Source organism: Triturus cristatus, chromosome 8, assembly GCF_964204655.1.
Source record: "Triturus cristatus chromosome 8, aTriCri1.1, whole genome shotgun sequence".
NCBI classification, from domain to species: Eukaryota; Metazoa; Chordata; class Amphibia; order Caudata; family Salamandridae; genus Triturus; species Triturus cristatus.
The window spans coordinates 578,341,762-578,360,392 of record NC_140591.1 but is presented as its reverse complement, the minus strand read 5'-3'; the positions used below and the strand labels follow the sequence as shown (position 1 = coordinate 578,360,392).

Here is an 18,631-nt window from a genome sequence, read left to right as displayed (position 1 = left end):
CATTTTCACAAAAATTCTCTGCATTACGTGAAACCATTTTGCTTGTCGTGTTAGTGTAAATTGCGGACAAGGATATGCTCTCGTACAAAAGTAATTCATGGTACCGGTGGTAGACGAGCAGAAAATGTCTTATGTCTTCGATACACATCAGTTTCACAGATTCCCTGAGATATTTTTCTGTTCAAACCAGTTTCCTGCGGGGGGGGGGGGGGGGGGGGGGGAATCTTGCTACAGCAAGCCAGTGGAAAGTGGGGAAACTATGTGAATTAAATGTAACACAAACAATGCCTGTCTGTTAGCTTCTCTTTTCAATTCCAGGGATCTTTATCACTTGTATGTTAGTAAAATCTAGGGGCATATTATCAAGACAGGCGATAAAATTATCGCCGCTTTAGCGGCAGAAAACTGCCGCTAAAACGGTGATAATGGGCCTGATAATATGCTCTATGGAATTCCAATTGAAGCTCAGGTTAGATGTCCTTCTCATCTAACATGGGCTTCAATTAGAATTTCATAGAGCATATTATCAAGCCCATTATTGCCGTTTTAGCGGCAGTTTTCTGCCGCTAAAGCGGCGATAATTGTATCGCCTGTCTTGATAATATGCCCCCTAGTCTTAATTGATTTAAGATACTGCAACATGGCCTTATATGCAGCACGTGTAAGTAATTAATGGGTTTGATGTACGTTTAAAGTGCACGGGTAAACACTGTGAAATGTGTAATTTTTAAAAACGGTTTAATCTCAAATTAATCCATTGAAGCGCGATTATGTTCTAGGTAGTCACATCAAAAAAAGATTCATTTCCTAACCTTTCTAGAAAAGACATAACTGTTTTAGGTGCATATACAACGACAGAGCTTTGACACTTAACTGGAAGCCCGGCCCCAGTATGACAGATTTCTTCATTGTCTTTTTTTGCCAAAACGTGTCCTTTAAGTCATTTTTGTTGACTGCCCCTTTTAGCAGCACAGCTCACAATGAGAGAGGAGACAATTAATGGGAGGGTGATTTATCACTGCCAGGAACTGTCAAGGACTTGTGTTGTAGCCGCAGAAAAAGCAATTTCGCATTATGGCATTTCATTCGGAATACATTGTATTTACAGCTCACTGTTTTATTTTCAGAGCCTATTATCAGGTGAAACAGTTGCATCTGAAATGTTGTTTGTGACATAGGTGACCCGTTAGGATTTGATAAGTATTTACGCCAGGGTACAAGGAGCTCACACATCTGCTGCTGGCAGAGGCAGCGGAAAAAAATAACCTGGAAATGAGGCGTTTGATTTTTCTGGTTCCTGCACTCGAGCATCTGTTGCTATAATTAAGTGGCGTTCAATAATTGCAGAGCAGTGGTGAAATAAACACATGCATTCGTGCCAGCTTTCAGGATTTCGTGTCCTACAGGAGGAGACATAGGCAAATGACTTCTACAAAAAAAAGGGTTGAAAAAACTTTCACCGTTAACTTATATACATCATACACAGGCTCGCACCCACACACACTTAAATGTTGGTTTCCTGTGATGTAAGTTGAAATCAGATTTTAAAAATCCAATGTTTGTTTTCCTTTATGTTTAACCTCATGTATTTTATGTGAATGTGCTTGCAATTTCTATATTGGTACAGTGTTTGCAATGCTTTCACAGGGTAGACATATAATTCGTCAATTAATGAAAAAATAAACACATTGTTTGAATATATGAAACTTGAAGTGTCCAAACAAAGTCCCCAGGCCTCACCTACAACCACAGGCCTGAATTAATCACTGCTTGCTGGTGTCACGTGGTGCTTTTCGACCCCATACAGTGCTTCTGGGGTTTTCTGTGAATGCAATGATTTCAGTATTTGATGGATGCTTTTGCCGTAGAAAGAGCTTTATACTTTCCAAGCATTACATGGAAGCGATCCGCGGCCATGTTGTTGGTGATTCTTCAACTTTGTTGACAGACAGCTTACATTGTTAATTGGTAAAGACACATGGGGGACGAAGAAACGCATTTTCCCCTCAGCTGTGGTGTCTCTGGGCTTTAATCTCTAGGCCAGATGAAGTGAACATCGAAGTGAGCTATTTCACACTGTTTGTTGAGGCAGTTATCATGTGTGTTTTGGCACACTCTGCAGTTTGGTCGAAAGCAGCTTTGGCATCAGCTACTTGTCCGCCTTCTTGGCTTGAGGAAAAGCAATGATGTTACTGTTTATACGTCCGCACGCATTTTTGTGTTGGTGCAAAAATTGACTTGGCAGGACAACATGGTAAGAATTTGTATATTGTTCAATACATTGTGAAGTATAAATACTTAGCCCAATCATGTTTATTCTGTAGATTTTGCAGTCTGATTGTTTGCCAAGTTAGCTAGTTTGTTTTCATTAATTTTGGAATGATGCTGTTCATTGATCATCCTTAAAATGTCTGAGTAGTCAAGGGTCTATCTTTGAATCTAAAAACTCTGATGAACTACAGCGTTCTAATTTTACTCACCATTATCTTTTTCTATCACACTTCATCTAATCCTGGGTAGTTTGCGATGTTCGCAACCGTTTGTATATCATGCAAAGCGTTGCAAAGTTTAAAATGCTGTCAGTCTTTCAAAGGTATCCTGTTTTGCCCCTTTTGGTGAGGAGAGGATGCTCAGCAAAAGGAGAATGGGCCTAGAAGGACTTTGATACAAAGATAGCAGAGGTGGAAGTGGAAGACAAACCCATTGGGTATGTCAGGTGGATATCACCGTAATTGAATTAACCTCTTTCTTCAGTGAAGAAAACAAGCCAAGCTAACACAAGGAAGTTGATTAATCAGCAGATAGAGCTATAACAAAATTGATTAAACAGCTGATTGCATCCGGGAAGTAAGAAAACAAACTATGCTTCCATTGACTAACAAAGAAGGACTAAACTGCTGAAAAATAATTGGTAGGGAGATGCATGCATAAAGAGAGGCTATAGAACCAAAAAAACATGTCCAGTTATAGAAGGAGGTTTTCACAGTGGTGAGTCTAATTGTTTTCACTAAAGGTATACCATGACTTCAGCTTACCCACTTGACACCTTCACAAGAAACCACATTGCTCATTTAGCTAAATTGTTGGATTAGCCTCTTCCAAGATAACCCTTTCCATTCCCCCTTTGATGGTATTATCACCTTTTAAAATCAGGCCTAGTCTATGTATCATTAATTGACCTCCTGTGGCATGTGTTAAAAGATCTAAAAGAATCTGAAGCAATATTCCTGCTTACAACCTAGAAATGTTCACTATACCCAATCTTTTAAGTGTGATTGCAAAACATACTCCATTCACTTCTTCCAAGATGTCCACCTTGATGCTAATAATTGATTCCTTTACCTCTTATCATTGCATCCTTTGTAGGGGCACAGCTATAGCATCTCCATGCCGCAAATAATCAATAACCATATCAGACTCTGACCATAAGGGAAATCAACATATCCTTGGAATCTCACAATCGTCACTGCTCCACCAAATACTTAAAGACCTTGGTCCAAACATTTCTTCACTGCAGCGTGGCACAGTCTTCCCTTCATGTATGCCTGACCCTTTAGCTTGTCAGATGTAGGGCCTTTATTTTCTCACTTCTGGTCAAGATGCTTCCCCAAAAATAATTAGCAATAATTATTGCTTACTACTTAGACTGCCTTCCATATTCCTCAGGAATTAAAAAAAATGCCTAGATGTCTTTTGCTTTATTGCTGTCTAAATGACCCCAACTTATCCCCTCCTTATTTTTCTCAGACTCCTTTAGTTCCATCCACATTCATCCCACTCCTCCATCCTAATTTTTATATGTTTAATATCCTTACCAAATCATGCCTTGACCTCTCGAAATCCAATACCTATTAAATTTCTCAAAGAAAGCAGCAAAGAACTTTAAATAGACTATTGAGAAAGCTTTCAGAGATACTCATTGCCAATGAATATCTTTGGGTATGGAATAAAAGACTAAAAACAAACCTTATTATTTTCTGTTACAATACCCTCATTGGTGTGAAACTTACTTTGCAACAGATCTAAGTATGTCTCAAAACAGTGAGATAATACATAGTTGCAAGATTTACATTTTTGCCTTTCCCAGGTTTTAGATCCAATGTTGAAATTGTCATTTACACGATTAGGAAGAACATGACTCATTCTTTTGATCAGATTCTGGAATGATTCAGCCTACATTTCAATATCATGTTGAGAGCTTACAAGTAATATTACATTTTCCTCCCAGCCCATTTACTCTATTATTCATTTCATCCCAGGCCTTTGCCATTGCCTAACACACTTCCAACGCCACTTGTTGATACCCTACTATTCTCCTTTATGCCCTCTGAGCCACATACCCATTCACCTTTTCCCAGGATTGATGAATCCAGGCCCATCTCTTCTAAACTGGATATACCTCCTGAGTCTTCCCCCTTCTCGCTACCTCCCCCCACAGGATTGTATCACTCTCTCTCTCTCTCTCAATGAAAATAGCATCACCGATTATCTCCTTCTTTCCAATTGCTCTGCTCTTTCCACACATTATATCTCCCAGATTCTGAAGACAGCTTTTATATTACTTCACCCTAAAGCTTTCCATGCCACCAATTTCACAGGTCACTAAATAGAGACCTCTAACATCAGTGTCCCCTGTTGAATGACAACAGGTCCTTCTGTCACATCAGAGGCATATTACGACCCATATTGAAATAATATGAGTGGCAACAGCGTAAGGAATTATCAGTAGACAGACCTAAAGACACTCCACTCTAAACTAGATATACAATTTGATAGGGTGGGTTTTCACTGCTGTCTTTAGTGGTATGTCTATAGCATATGAATCAGGTCCGCTACTTTCCACCCGGCAACGGGAGTATGTAGAGGATGCGGCAGGGTATGTCTGATTGATTTTATGCGGCATTAAATTAGTCCAATGTAGGATGGCATAATGTATCAATTTAAATCTCAAATTACAAGAGAGTTTCTTGGGGTATTCCAGCAGCCATGCCTAATCCTTGTCGGATAATGTCCTGCCCAGATCCATCTCCATCTCCCAATTCTCTCTTAGCAAAGTAAGTGGTATCATCAGATGGTCTCGCAGGCACGTATAAAACCTCTGCACCAGCTGCCGACCATGTCCCATAACTCACAAGTTGAAGGTTTGTGATCATCGGCTGAGCAACAGAAACTAAAGTCTCACCCTTCACCTCTACCAGCTACCAAATAGCAATGCCCCGAGAAGAACTAGCAAGCAAAAAAATACTCAGAAAGTTATCAGAGCATGTTAAAGAGTTAGCACAGCAGCATTTACACAAGATATGTATGGAGTAAATAAAAATAAATAGTAACTGTATATTATTATTTAATTATCTCTATACATCTCTCTCTATATATATATATATATATATTATATATATATATATATGTGTGTGTGTGTGTGTGTGTATATATATTACCTACTGGCGGTCGCCAGTAGGTAGTTATAGTTAGGACCCTGTTTCCATAGGAAAACCGCAACATTCTATTTTGAATAACTTTGGCGCCGGTCGACGAATCCTCGCGAAATTTTCAAAACTAATGGGGCGCTACGCTCCGCTCCTACCCTGAAAGTCTCGGGGGGATTTGTCAAGCGGGGGCTGAGATAAAAGGGGGGTCCCAAAACGCGTTTTTCCCATGCATTTTTCCATAGGACCTTTAGACACAGCTACAGCCCGAACGGCTGAACAGACTTCTTTGAAATTTGGCAGAGAGGTAGTCTACAGGTCAAGGAAGTGCCTTTTTTTAGGTTTGGTGTAAATCTGTTCATTAGATTCTGAGAAAATAGCCTTTAAATCAATATATATATCTGAGCCAGCTTACGGTGCGCTTACGGTGCTTTTACCGTACGCGTACGGTGACGTGCGCGAGCGCGATTCTGATTGGCTGTTAGATCTTAGTAAACATTCGAATTGTCCGAAACCAGGAAGCGGCGGCCGCCATTTTCTCTCTCGCATTCTTAAGCGGAGAGGAAAAACAAAGGCAAAAAACATGTAAAGGGACTGTTTAGACAGCTCCTTACCACCTAGCCTTGATTAATGGGTCCCCACAATTACCCCAAGGGCAAAAATTCATTTTAATTTTTTTATGAAAAATCGCCGATTACGCTTACCGTACGCGTACGGAAAAAAAAAAAAAAATAACAAATTATCCCCACTCTCCCCACCACGTGTGCAAATGGTGCCCGCAGGGCACCTTTTGGGCATGGCATATTTATAATGTAGAAAATGTAAAAGCTTACATTTCACAGCGAAGCGCATATTATATCCTGCATGTGCGCACGGTGGGCGAAGCGCATCGTGCTTACATGGCACATCCACGGCACTAACTGCATAAAGTTGGCGCGCAGTGCGTGAAGCGCACCGCGTGCTCACTGTGCGCGCACGGTGCGCGAAGCGCACCGTGCGTCCACGGAACGAACTGCGTTAAGTGGGTGCCACCCCGTGTGCAAATGGTGCCCGAAGGGCACCATTTGTGCATTGCATATCACTGTTGTAGAAAATGTAAACGCTTACCTTTCACAGCGAAGCGCATAATATGTCCTCCATGTGCGCACGGTGCGCGAAGCGCATTGTGCGTACATGGCCCATCCACGGCACTAACTGCGTAAAGTGGGCGCGCACGGTGCGAGAAGCGCACCGTGCGCGCTCGGAACGAACTGCGTTAAGTGGGCGCGCACGCCACGAATGGCGTAAAGTAACTTAGCATTTAGAAAACCGTACAAATTCACTGAAAAAACCATAGGTTTCACACACGTTATAGTTAGGAATTAGCATTTAAAAAACCTTGCAAATTCACTGAAAAAACCATAGGTTTCACACATGTTATAGTTCGCTGGACATTTTACTGATAAAAACCAATGAAATTCCCCCGTTATAGTTAGTGCAGGCAACTATAACTCACGCGACCACAATCCTCTGCTGATGACATATGTGTCTTTATGAAAAAAAAATATTTGTAATATATGTATAGCTAAAATTTAATGGAAGAAGACATGGGCAAATAAGTGTCTAAATACAGTATTAGCATCAGCAGAGGATTGCGGTCGGCTGAGTTATAGTTGCCTGCACTAACTATTACGGGGGAATTTCATTGGTTTTTTATCAGTAAAATGTCCAGCTAACTATAACATGTGTGAAACCTATGGTTTTTTCAGTGAATATATATATATTTGGGGTCTCTGTTTGTCTTGTCACATTTGCTGGTGCTTTTGGGACAGGGGTCAACTGTGGCTCTTGTGGGTCCCCTCGTGTGGACATTGTTGCATGATATGTGAAACGTTCTGATGCCTTTGAGTCTAGCTAGCAGTATAATAAATATCTACTATACTTGTTAGATATGTTTTTGAAAATGTGCAGTTGTAAAGCTCTCTGACTCAGATGCTCCGTATAGACTTGTTATCTTTGATTTGTACCTTTACTGTTGTAAAGTGCTCTGATACCTTCGAGTCTAGCTAACGCTATTTTCAAATAAATAACGAAATAAATACAATGCCATTTCTCTGATCTCTTGTAATCTCCATCATTGTGTGTACTGGTTTCTCACTTGTAATTATTTTAATGCTAAGTATGTTTATTAATTTTCAGTGTGATTTTTTGTTGAAGTTAGCAATATATATGTTTTTTAAATTGTAATTTATGCTCAGTTTTTGGTGGGTTGCTGGGTTTGTAGGGAAAAAGGGTGGGGGCTTTTAAAAATATTTTTGTAAAATGTATTATAATTTATGTTTTCCTTTATGCATTTGATAATCAATGCTGTAAATAATTTTTAGTTACTGAATAGTTAATAAAAAAATGGTAATACATTTTTTATTTGTTAATTGTTCATTGGATAACTGATTGTGTTATTTAATTGTTTGTAATATTATGGATATTAATTATGTTATAGGTTTTTTGTGCAATGAATGATACATTATTCTTTGTTTAAATAATGTGTATTGTTATTTTTTCTGTCATTAATTTAATTTGTTTTTGTGATTGATGGAATTTTAGATAAATAGGGTGGGAATTATTTCATATCTATTTTATATTTGTTTTTTTGTTAATTGACATACTTTTTTATTATAAATCTATGTAAATCCAGTAAAAGTCAATTTCTTGTATTTTGGTTTTAATAATCTATCTAAATTATATATAGTTGTGTGTTCTATATTTATGGAAATACATTTTAAGAATACTTGTTTTATATATTTATGTGTGTGTGTGTCTGTGTAATTTACTAGGTATTAATTTAGGATAGTAAAAATTACATCTGAGCTTGCCAAAATTTAAAAGTCTCCCTATTGTTGCATACACATGAGTAGGAATCATAGGTCTGACACATCGAAGATCCAGAACTTTTCCTACTGTTGTTTATATAGGCATTGAAATAGTAAATCTAACCATGGCTAAGTTCAGCACATTCCCTATTGGGAATCGGCTTGTAGTGGGAATAGTAAATCTGCCCCATCCAAAGTCCAACACTTTCCCTACTGTTGCTTACATTGGAGTGGGCACAGTATATGTGACCTGTTCAAAGTCTATATCTTTCTCTACTGTTGCTGTAGTTACATTGTACATCTGACCCCTCCAAAGTCTAACACGTTCTCCACTGCTTGTTACATTGGAGTAGGAATAGTAAAGCCAACCCCTCCGAAGTTATGGACTTTCCTATTGTTGCTTACGTGGCAGTGGGAATAATAAATCTGACCTCTCCTATGTCCATCACTTTTCCAGCTGATGCTCAACCTGGAGTGAGAAAGTGGGAATAGTAAATCTGACACCACCATAGTTCAACATCTGCTCTACATGTTGCTTACGTTGGAGTCCGAATAGTAAATCTAACCCCTTCAAACTCCAATACGTTCTGTACTTTTGGTCAGGTTGGAGTGGAAGTACTGAATTCCACCCCTCCAAGTCTAAATGTATCTGATTTTTTTAATGTATTTTAATATATATTTTATGTTTTATTTGTGCCTATGAAGTAGATGCGTCTTTAAATAAGGGTCTTTGAAATGCATGGTAGTCCTTTCTTCCCAGTGCTGGCTCCAGACTATTTGTAGGAGGTAATTGGCCCTTAGTATGGGGACAGGATACCTTCCTTTCAGTTGTAAGTGTCCGCTACTCCATCCGATCCTGCCAGGATGAGCCATCAGAATGCTGAGAGGCACTCAGACACACCAACCCTTTCTGTGTTTGTGGCTGTCTAGAGGGAATGTACAAAGTGAAACTATTACCCTCCACAGACGTGTATTGGAGACAGGCTGCTGGCACACAGAGTTGTAAGTGCATAGAAATGTTCACTTTCTAAAAGTGGCCTTTCTATAATAGTAATGTTTAATCCGACTTTACCAGTAAAGAGGATTTATCATTACCATTCCAAAGATATAAAAAGTGACAGAGCTACTCCTTTCTAATTTGGAATTACAGCTTAAAAGTGTATTAAGGAATTCCCGATGTTAACCTATGAGAGAAGCAGGCCTCACAGCAGTGAAAAATGAGTTTGGGAGATTTTCACTACCAGGACATGTACAACTTAAAAGTACATGCCCTGCCTTTTACGTACACAGCACCCTGCCCTATGTGCTGCCTAGGTTCAACCTGAGGTGTGACTTATTTGTAATAAATGAGGAGTTTAAGGCTTAGCAAAGGGTTTTAAATGTCAAGTGGAAATGGCAGTGACACAGCACATGCAGGCACTGCAGTGGCGGGCCTGAGACATTTTTAAAGGGCTATTTGTGTGGTTGCACAATCATTGCTGCAGGCCTCAAGTAGCATTTAATTTGCAGGCTCTGGGTATATGGTATATCAATTTACAAGGGACTTACAAGTAAATTAAATATGCCAAGTATGTGTACACCAGTGTTACCATGTTTAGGTGAGAAGCACATTTACTTTTGCACTGGTCAGCAGTGGTAAAGTGCGCAGAGTCCTACGGCCTACAAAACGAATCAGCAAAAGAGGAGGTAAACAGTCAAAAGGTCTGGGGGAAGATCACCATCAGGCTGACAGGTCTAACAGTGAGTTATGGGGCAATCTCATTAATTCAGGAGTCAAAGAGAGGGATTCATGTTTGAATACATGCATTCTTGTCAATCTGGGAGGTAGCTTCTAAAAGTACATGTAGTGAACAAAGTGAGAATAAACTGTATGTTGCTAGTTTTCATGTGGGTTGTGGTTGGATGCATTAGCATGTAGTGCTTTGCAAAGCTACTAGTAACAAGATTGGGGAGTGTAGAGGGATGGCCCTTCATGGGCTTCAGAGATGGATGCGTCCTCCACTTCAAATTATTTACTTAACAAAAAGATCCATCTCTTACGGGGAGAAAAGAAGGAAATTCAAACCTGGGTTATATGGGTGTAAATGTCCCACAATGGTTGGACATACACAAAGGTGTTTAAATACCCCTCACACACCAAGAATGACCAGTGGTGTCATGCTTCATCATAGGGGTCTTCCCGCCCCGCTGCGGGACGGGGCGTGCTACGACCTACGAATACGTGGGAGCACTGATAATAAAGTGCTATGTGTAGTGCAGTGGGAGGGTCTGGGATAGGTGTGAATGTGAGTTAAAAAGGACCTGGCCCCTAGGACAAAAAATATTTTAATAAGTCGGAGGGGGCTGGTACTAGTAAAAGGGTGGTGCGGAGACTTCCTACTCAATGTGTGGTGTTCTCCTAGTATGTTGTCGACATGTTTCGATGCTAGGCATCTTCTTCAGGACAGGGTTAAGATCCCTCCTATGTGCGCATATTGGTACTCATGATAAGTTTATCAATGTAAGAGAAAACATGCGTGAGTATACAGTACCTAATGGTATTCGTATTTAATTCTGTAAGAAAAATAAAGCAAATTACTCGTTCAGATTCCCAGGAATTGTGAACATCGTACCTGCAAACAAAAGAAGTGTGCCACGAAGGTGACAAAAAACGTGATAGTTTTAGCCATAACTCTAAATGGTTGCAGAAGAAGGTGCAGTGACCTGTAAGAAAAGTAGAGACATACAAGACACTACAAACAAAAAACAGAAAACACACACTCTAAAATAATGGACGTTACTCTTATCAGGATAAAGAACCAACGGTGTATTGAAAACATACTTAAGTGTATGTGAGGTATTGCCTCATGGACCTTAGGGTTGATGGAAAAACAATAAGGAGCCTCAATGCTGAAAAAGATAATAAAAAGGAGAGATGCCTGTTATCTACTGACTACTCCTAGAGAAACGCCGTTATCGGTGTCCTCCAGCGGCTAAGCCGTACTCACGTATCCTTTAGCAGCCAATCGCTACATGTGCATCCATCCCGATGTCCGGTCGTACTGTGGGGAAATCCCTACTGTGCTCAGTTTAAATACAGCTGGCTTCTATCAATTTGCGGGGAAACTAGTTGCACCTGGTGAGTTTCAGAAGACTTCCGGTTTAAAGGGTGCCGGTAGACTAGACCGGATCGAGTAAAAGATCTATGTCAACCGGAAGTGAGGACCCAATACGGGTATTTTAAGTGGTACGATCACATGCGCCCACTGGTAAATGTAAAAAACAAATAATAAATCAAAAAAATGAGGATAGAGGTCTCCCAAGTGTATTGCCTCAAAGCCTGTTTGACGGATCGAAGAGGTACGTGCTTGACTTAGTGAGAGCGAGAAGCGTCTCTCGTATGTCGAGAGGTGTGATAACTGAATTGGCTCTCGTGTGTCGAGAGGTAGCTGAATCACAACGGGGAGAGAAAGAGCCAATGCTGAGAGGAGGTGGGACTTATCCGAGGGCGGGGGTAAAAGGGTGTCAAAAATATGAGGATTGACACATGGATTAGTAATCCATCCTAGCCCTTCCTGTCATTTAGCAAAGACAGAAGAAGTTCTTCTGACGGTAGAAAGGATGCTTTGGTGGTTTGTTGTAAATACAAGTACAAGCATCCAAATAGTACCAGGAAAAGAGTGTCATAATTGATCAAGTTGGTCATAAATGACAATGAAAGGGGTGAGGCAAGTCACTATGACAGCTGTGACCATGGTATGTCATCGTTCAGACCAAACACGTGAGTGCCCAGACGGAACACCCAACGTTGTTCCTTCTCGAAGAGTCCATGCTCATTCTGTAGTTGCTCTATGACCGTCCATCTGAGATCGTCGACCCCATGATTCTCAGTCAGGAAATGCGTCGCCATCTTAGTCGTGCTTTTCTTGCATCGAATGTTACTCTTATGTTCGCCCATTCGCACCTTTACTGGTCTGGTGGTCATACCCACATATTCCATTTTACAGGGGCAAGTAATAAGATACACAACGTTTTTGCTGTTGCAATTGGTAAATTTTCGCTGTTCCCAGACTGTGCCGTTGGCAAAAGTGATACTGGTACTTTTCTTAGTGAGTGTGCAAGTGCTGCACATCCCGCAAGGATGGTGCCCTTTGACTGGTGGTAGAATAACACTCACGATCTGTTGGGCAGGTGGTTTCCGTGGTCTGGTGTGAACCAGAATGTCCTTTAAATTTCTACCCCTTTTGTGAGAGAACATGGGTTTCGGTAGATTGAGGCCTCCACAATTCAGAATTTTCCAATTCTTATTTATGATCTTGGAAACCTGGTTTGAATGTGTATTATAGGTTGTGACACAGATAGGCCTGGTTTCCTCTTCCTGTGGTGGTCGATTTTCTAAAAGAGAATCCCTATTGTTGTTCCTTGCTCTCTTGAAACCCTTTTTGACAACTGCCTCTGGGTAGTGTCGATCCAATAATTTCTTCTGCAGGTCTTTTGCCTGGGCCTTGAAGTCTGTCAATTCTGAGCAGTTCCTACGTAAACGTAGGAACTGGCCATAGGGGAGATTATCACGAAGGTGTCTGGGATGGAAACTATCATATAGCAACAGGCAGTTCTTGGCCGTTGGTTTAAAGTGTGTGCTGGATTTCAATCTGCCTTCATCTGCATAGATGTTAAGGTCTAGGAAAACTAGGTTGCTGTTGGATGATGTATGCGTAAACTTCAGAAAGGTATTTTGTTCATTCAACCAATTCATGAAGGTGACGACTGAATCAGAGTCTCCTTTCCAAATCACTAGCACGTCGTCAATATAACGTTTCCACAAGATGATGTTCTGTTGAAAGGGGTTGTGAGGGTTCAGTATCTTTTGAGACTCCAGATGGTGGACATATAATCCCGCTAGGCTCGGCGCAAAGGTACTACCCATGCTGGTACCGTGTTTTTGGAGGTAGTGCACATCATGGTACAGAAAATAATTCTTCTTGAGGGCCAGGGTAATACATTCCATCACGAGGTTGCGAGGGGTATGATAGTTCCAAGGGGTGGAAAAAAGAACCTCCTCAATGATATCCAAGGTGTCGTTGTGCGGTAGACTAGTATATAGGCTTTCCACATCCAATCCTATTAATAGGTGTTGGGTAGGATCAAAAACCAGATTTTCAAGAAGTTGTAATACTGCTTCTGTATCTTTTAGATAGGTATCCGTACCTTTGCAAAGCGCAAGGTAGGATAATACAGGAGGTGGAAGGTTAAAAAAAATCTAAGGTTGGGGCAGTAACCCTCATCTTACTTACCCATAATTATTTTGACTAACCCAGTCACCCCTATCTCTGGGCATGTTTCTCACTTTTTCCTCACCGCCCTTATCATTATGCTCACGCATCATGTTGCAGCGCATCTTTTTCATATGGGATTGACCAGGTAAGAGGGCAGTACTTTTGGGTGGCCCAAGTCCTCCTTTCTGATAGTGATGGCATTTGGCATTATACACTTTTGAGATCCAATTTAACTGTGCTCCCTCTGGGGTCTACTGCACATCGTCCTATTTGCTCCTTTGTGTGCAAGGCCTCCCAACGTGAAACCCCTGGACCATAGAGCAAGTCACAGCAATCCAATAGACCCTTCTACGACCCCCTTGAGTGACAAACACACACTCTACGCTGCATCTTTATTTTGCTGATATTCGTGACAAAACAGTCTCTTTTATCTTTTATCTAAGCTTTCAACTTAGTTCTCACATAGAGGTTGAAACATGTTTCCACACTATTTCTAGAAGGGAAACTTTTAGTATATTAAAATTCTACCTGGCCATACAGATGTGGAGAGGCACAAACGATGCCAAGTGTGCAGATTCATAAAATAGAATGCCATCCCCCCAAAGAGCATTCCTGAGGCCACAGAAGAAATGTTAATTTCGATGTTTACTGCTCTTTGATAGAACTGTTTTGATGTGTATAGTTAGGGTTGGATTCCGACCGAGGCCGTAAAAACCTGTGAGTAATCCATTGAGTCACCTAGTGACTGTCATATACTGCTTAATGAGCCATGCTGCCAGGAAATATAATAGCTTTTTAAACTTGTTTTTCAAGAAACTTTGTTGACTTTATTGAAGGAGAAAACCAAACTCTAGGCTCTGTCTCCAAAAGCAGAACAGCGTGCCATGTGTTTGGTTTGGTCAATTAATCTCCTGTCCCATATTTGTAGCAACTGCCTAGAGCCTTAAATCACTTGTAGCATTAGTGAACGGCTAATATTCCAACTTTAGTTGGTGAACGATTGCAGGGTACTTACAGATGCTGGAATAATCTCTAATGTTTTTGCTCAATCTGCTCTGGAGATGGATGAAATAAATAGTTTAAACTAATTAATGTAACACCAGCTGTTACAAGTGCTTGGCAGACGTCTGTGAGTTTTGATGGGCAGAGAGCGGCTGTTGTACTTGACTTTATTTTAGTACAATGTTGATCACAGTATAAGCCGGAATAAATGATGTGCCAAAAGATAAAGAAGAAAACGAATGCTGCAGAGAACAAGATTTGTTTCAACTGCAGAAATACGAAGGCGTAATGTGTGGGTGTAGAAGCACGGAATGCTGGGCTGATATGGACTGGGGGAAGAAAAACAGGCAGTTTGGCAGGGGGACATATGGACAGCTTGCTGACAAGCATGCAGGAAGACGAACCGACAGGCAGGCAGAGGTAAATAGTGAGAGGCAGGTAGAAAGTCAAACATTTGTAAGATAGATAGATTAGATAGAATAGATAGGCAGACAGACAGACAGACAGACAGACAGACAGACAGATAGATAGATAGATAGATAGATAGATAGATAGATAGATAGATAGATAGATAGATAGATAGATAGATAGATAGATAGATAGATAGATAGATAGATAGATAGATAGATAGATAGATAGATAGATAGATAGATAGATAGATAGATAGATAGATAGATAGATAGATAGATAGATATTATGCAATCTGATGTGACCGTTTGAAGCCATTATGGTCGATCTCTAAGAAGAAACTGAAAACATGGCATTTCAATCTTGACTAGTTTCTCCCCTCTGAACTTGCAGGATTATTTTAGCTCTTTAACACTGTGGATTGGGTAGCTGTTTTGCACTTTATAAGAAACTGCTCATGCTATTCATAGATGGATGGTTGGATGGATGGATGGTTGGTTGGATGGATACGCAGTCACATAGATAGGCAGATGCCAAACAGGCAGGCACACTTAGAACAGCCTGACAGACAAGAATGACAGGTTGGCAGGCAGACAAATGGCGAGGCCGGAAGACAGGTAAGCAGATGGTTGGTAGGCAGAAGGAATGACAGATAGACAGCTCGACTGACAAACAGATAGGCAGATGGGCAAACACGTGAGCAGATGGTCAGGTAGAAGGTTTTGCAGGTAGGTAGGTATACTGCTATGTAGATAGATAACAAGGGAGATTCATAGGCAGAAATGCTGATTACTGCACTGATCAAGAAACAGACAAATGTGGAGATAAAGACATGCATCATCAACAACATAGACCGAAAGATAGCAGTTAGGTTCAAATAGATACCTGTATGTACATATTTGTTGTACATACACACAAACACACACACACACAAATCTAAATGAATTTCCTATCTTCCAGTCACTTACTGATTCTTCCTTTACCTACTTTCCACCCTCATCGCTCCTCTCGCTTTTCATTGTAAATGCAAGGGCAAGCCAGCCTACAACCTCTGCCCTCTCAGCTGATAACCCCCCCCATCCTTCTTCATCACCTCCTTGCTTTATCGGCAAGTCTTGACCATGTTTAGCAACACCAGTCCTCCTTTAATGGTTGCCTTACGTGCCTTCACCAATTGACCTTAATCAAGAGCAATATTCAACCGCTACAGCACCTGTCCGCTTCCTACCAGCTAAAATCAACTAAAACCAGCAAGTGATCTGCTCTTTCTTTATGAGAATGGGTTGGGCCAATACTCTCTAATAATTATGTCCAATGAGGTATTACCAATAAATACTTAACCAGTAGTTTACCCAATAGCATGCTTCAGTATTATACATAACACGCTAACCAAAAAGGCATCATTCTAAATATATCTTATAGTACACATCCAACAAAGCACAGATTTTAGTTTTTTTGTTTAAGTTTTTATAAAACATTGCTTTTCTCAATATGACATTCTCATAGTGACCGAGGTGAGGAAGTGAAAGGAGGGAGAAAGTAACTGAACAATCAAAAGATAAGAGGAAATAATAGCGCAACAGCAGAGCTGGATCTGCATATGACACCTCTCCTTTATATCGGAATGGTGCCAAAGAATTAAGGGGCAGATTTACAATAACTGGCGCAACCCTGCATTTCAGCAGGGATGCGCCAGTTATTGTGCGTCACGGCTCCGCTACCATGGATGCGCCGCATTTACAATGCGGCACACCATGGGGCAAAAATGGGAAGATGCGTGACGCATCTGTGCCGTAAAGGTGGTGCATTGCTGGAGTTGCATCGCAAGCGCGACGCAGCTCCAGCAAGGCTCTGGGGTGCCCTATCGTTACAATGCTGCGTCAATCCTTACGCCTGCTTCAAGCAGGCGCAGGGTTTTGACGCAGCATGGGCTCAAAAGTGACTGAGTGAAATCTTTTAGGAGGCGTTCCTGCGACGGAACGCCCCCCCTGCGCAGGAATGCCTACTTCTGGCGCAGGGCTTTACCCCGCAGCCTGGCGCTGGTTTTGCGTCACAAAAGTGATGCAACGGCGGCGTAAAAGAGGCGCAAGGCGCTTCTAAATCTGGCCCTAAGAGTGGGCAAACCACTTGGTTCAAGTACTTGACCTAAGTGACTCTAGAGAAAACCAACAGTAGGCTTGAACAAAGCAATACATTTTCAAACTCCTTTTTAATTTGAGATATGTTATATAGGCTCTTATCTTGTGGTTCCAAAACAACTCACTTTTATCTAACACTTCAAGTGTAGTATTTCATAGTATACTTTGACTGAAAGTATCACATGCACTCAGCACTGCAAAGATACAGCATGCCATATAGGACCAGATGTACAAAGCGATTTTAAAATTGCAAACTCTGTGATTCACAAAATTACAGGGTTTGTAATGAAAAATGGCCTTTTAGTATGTACTAAACCCATTTTGCAAGTAGGAAAAGCATTTCCCGACTTTCAAAACCCATGTACCTGCCACCAACCAAATCGCAAATTAGGAAGAGGAGTGAAAGGGGTGTACCCCCAATTGTGATTTGTGGTCGCAAACCATTAATCTGTTACTGACCCCTTCAAAGAAGGTAGTGACTAATTCACAAAGGTGTAGGTGACCCCGTGAGACACCTTCCGTTTTGGGAATGCTGTCAGCTGCATCGGGGAGTATGTAGTAGGCAGGGGTTTACTGCCTGCTCCCTGTTATGTTTTTCCAATTAAAAACATTTTTGTAAAGCAGGAAAGTTTCCTTTAATGAGTAAAGGATGCTTTAAAAAAGTTTCCTGGTTGGGAATACAAGAATAGGAATTGTGCTCTGCTTTAACTTGCAGTCTACCATCCCTGTGCTTGGACATTTTGCAAGGTGACCCTTTGGTACAGAGATTGCCTTCACCAAGTAAAGGCTAGTCTAAAAAATTCATAGCTCAATTAGTGGCCACTTTTTCCAGTCAGTCTTTTGATCTATCTGGTCCATAAGTGAGCATTGATGAGGCCAAAACTGCACTCCAAAAAAAGAGTCATAACACACTGAACTACAACAATACACATTAGATAGAATCCTTAAAACATATTCAACTCAGATATTTCATATACATGGTTGTTACAATATTTCCAACAGCAGATACAAAACATTTCACACACTCAGAATTGACTTACATGACAAGCCTGACAACAAACGACAACAAAACACGTTATACAGCTCTGCAAACATATCCTGAATCACATAGACATTACAGAGACAGGATGAATGTACACTTTTCGAAAACAGGAAAAACTGATGACCACCATGGATACAGATTGCACCAGAACTGAACAAGACTCCGGTCTGTGATGAAATTCACAAAATTACGTTCCTCAGTCACCAATGCCCCATTAGAACTACAGGGCCAATGGTCATACAAATGGCAGAAGGACTGCTATATAAACCTAAAAAGTACGACATAACGTAACATAGCATGTGCAGAGATCTTTGCCACTTTGGCGGGAATCTCTGTACAGAAAAGATAGGAGAGGAGAACACAAATGTTTTCACCCGTAGGTCTGTGAACTACATTTTAAGGAAGCAATCAGTATTACTGGAGCACTACTTAATGAACTTCATAATGCAGTTTGTGGATTGGGACCAATATTAGGGTGCTCTGCTGTCTTTCATATAAGGGATAAAGTGTA

At 40.8% G+C, this 18,631-nt stretch overlaps 1 protein-coding gene across 6 annotated transcripts in view; it reads left to right on the top strand.

Moving 5' to 3' along the window:
- The window catches only part of DACH1 (dachshund family transcription factor 1), a 572,648-nt gene that overhangs the window by 448,014 nt on the left and 106,003 nt on the right, over nucleotides 1-18,631 (top strand). The gene's annotated exons all lie outside the window — the stretch shown is intronic.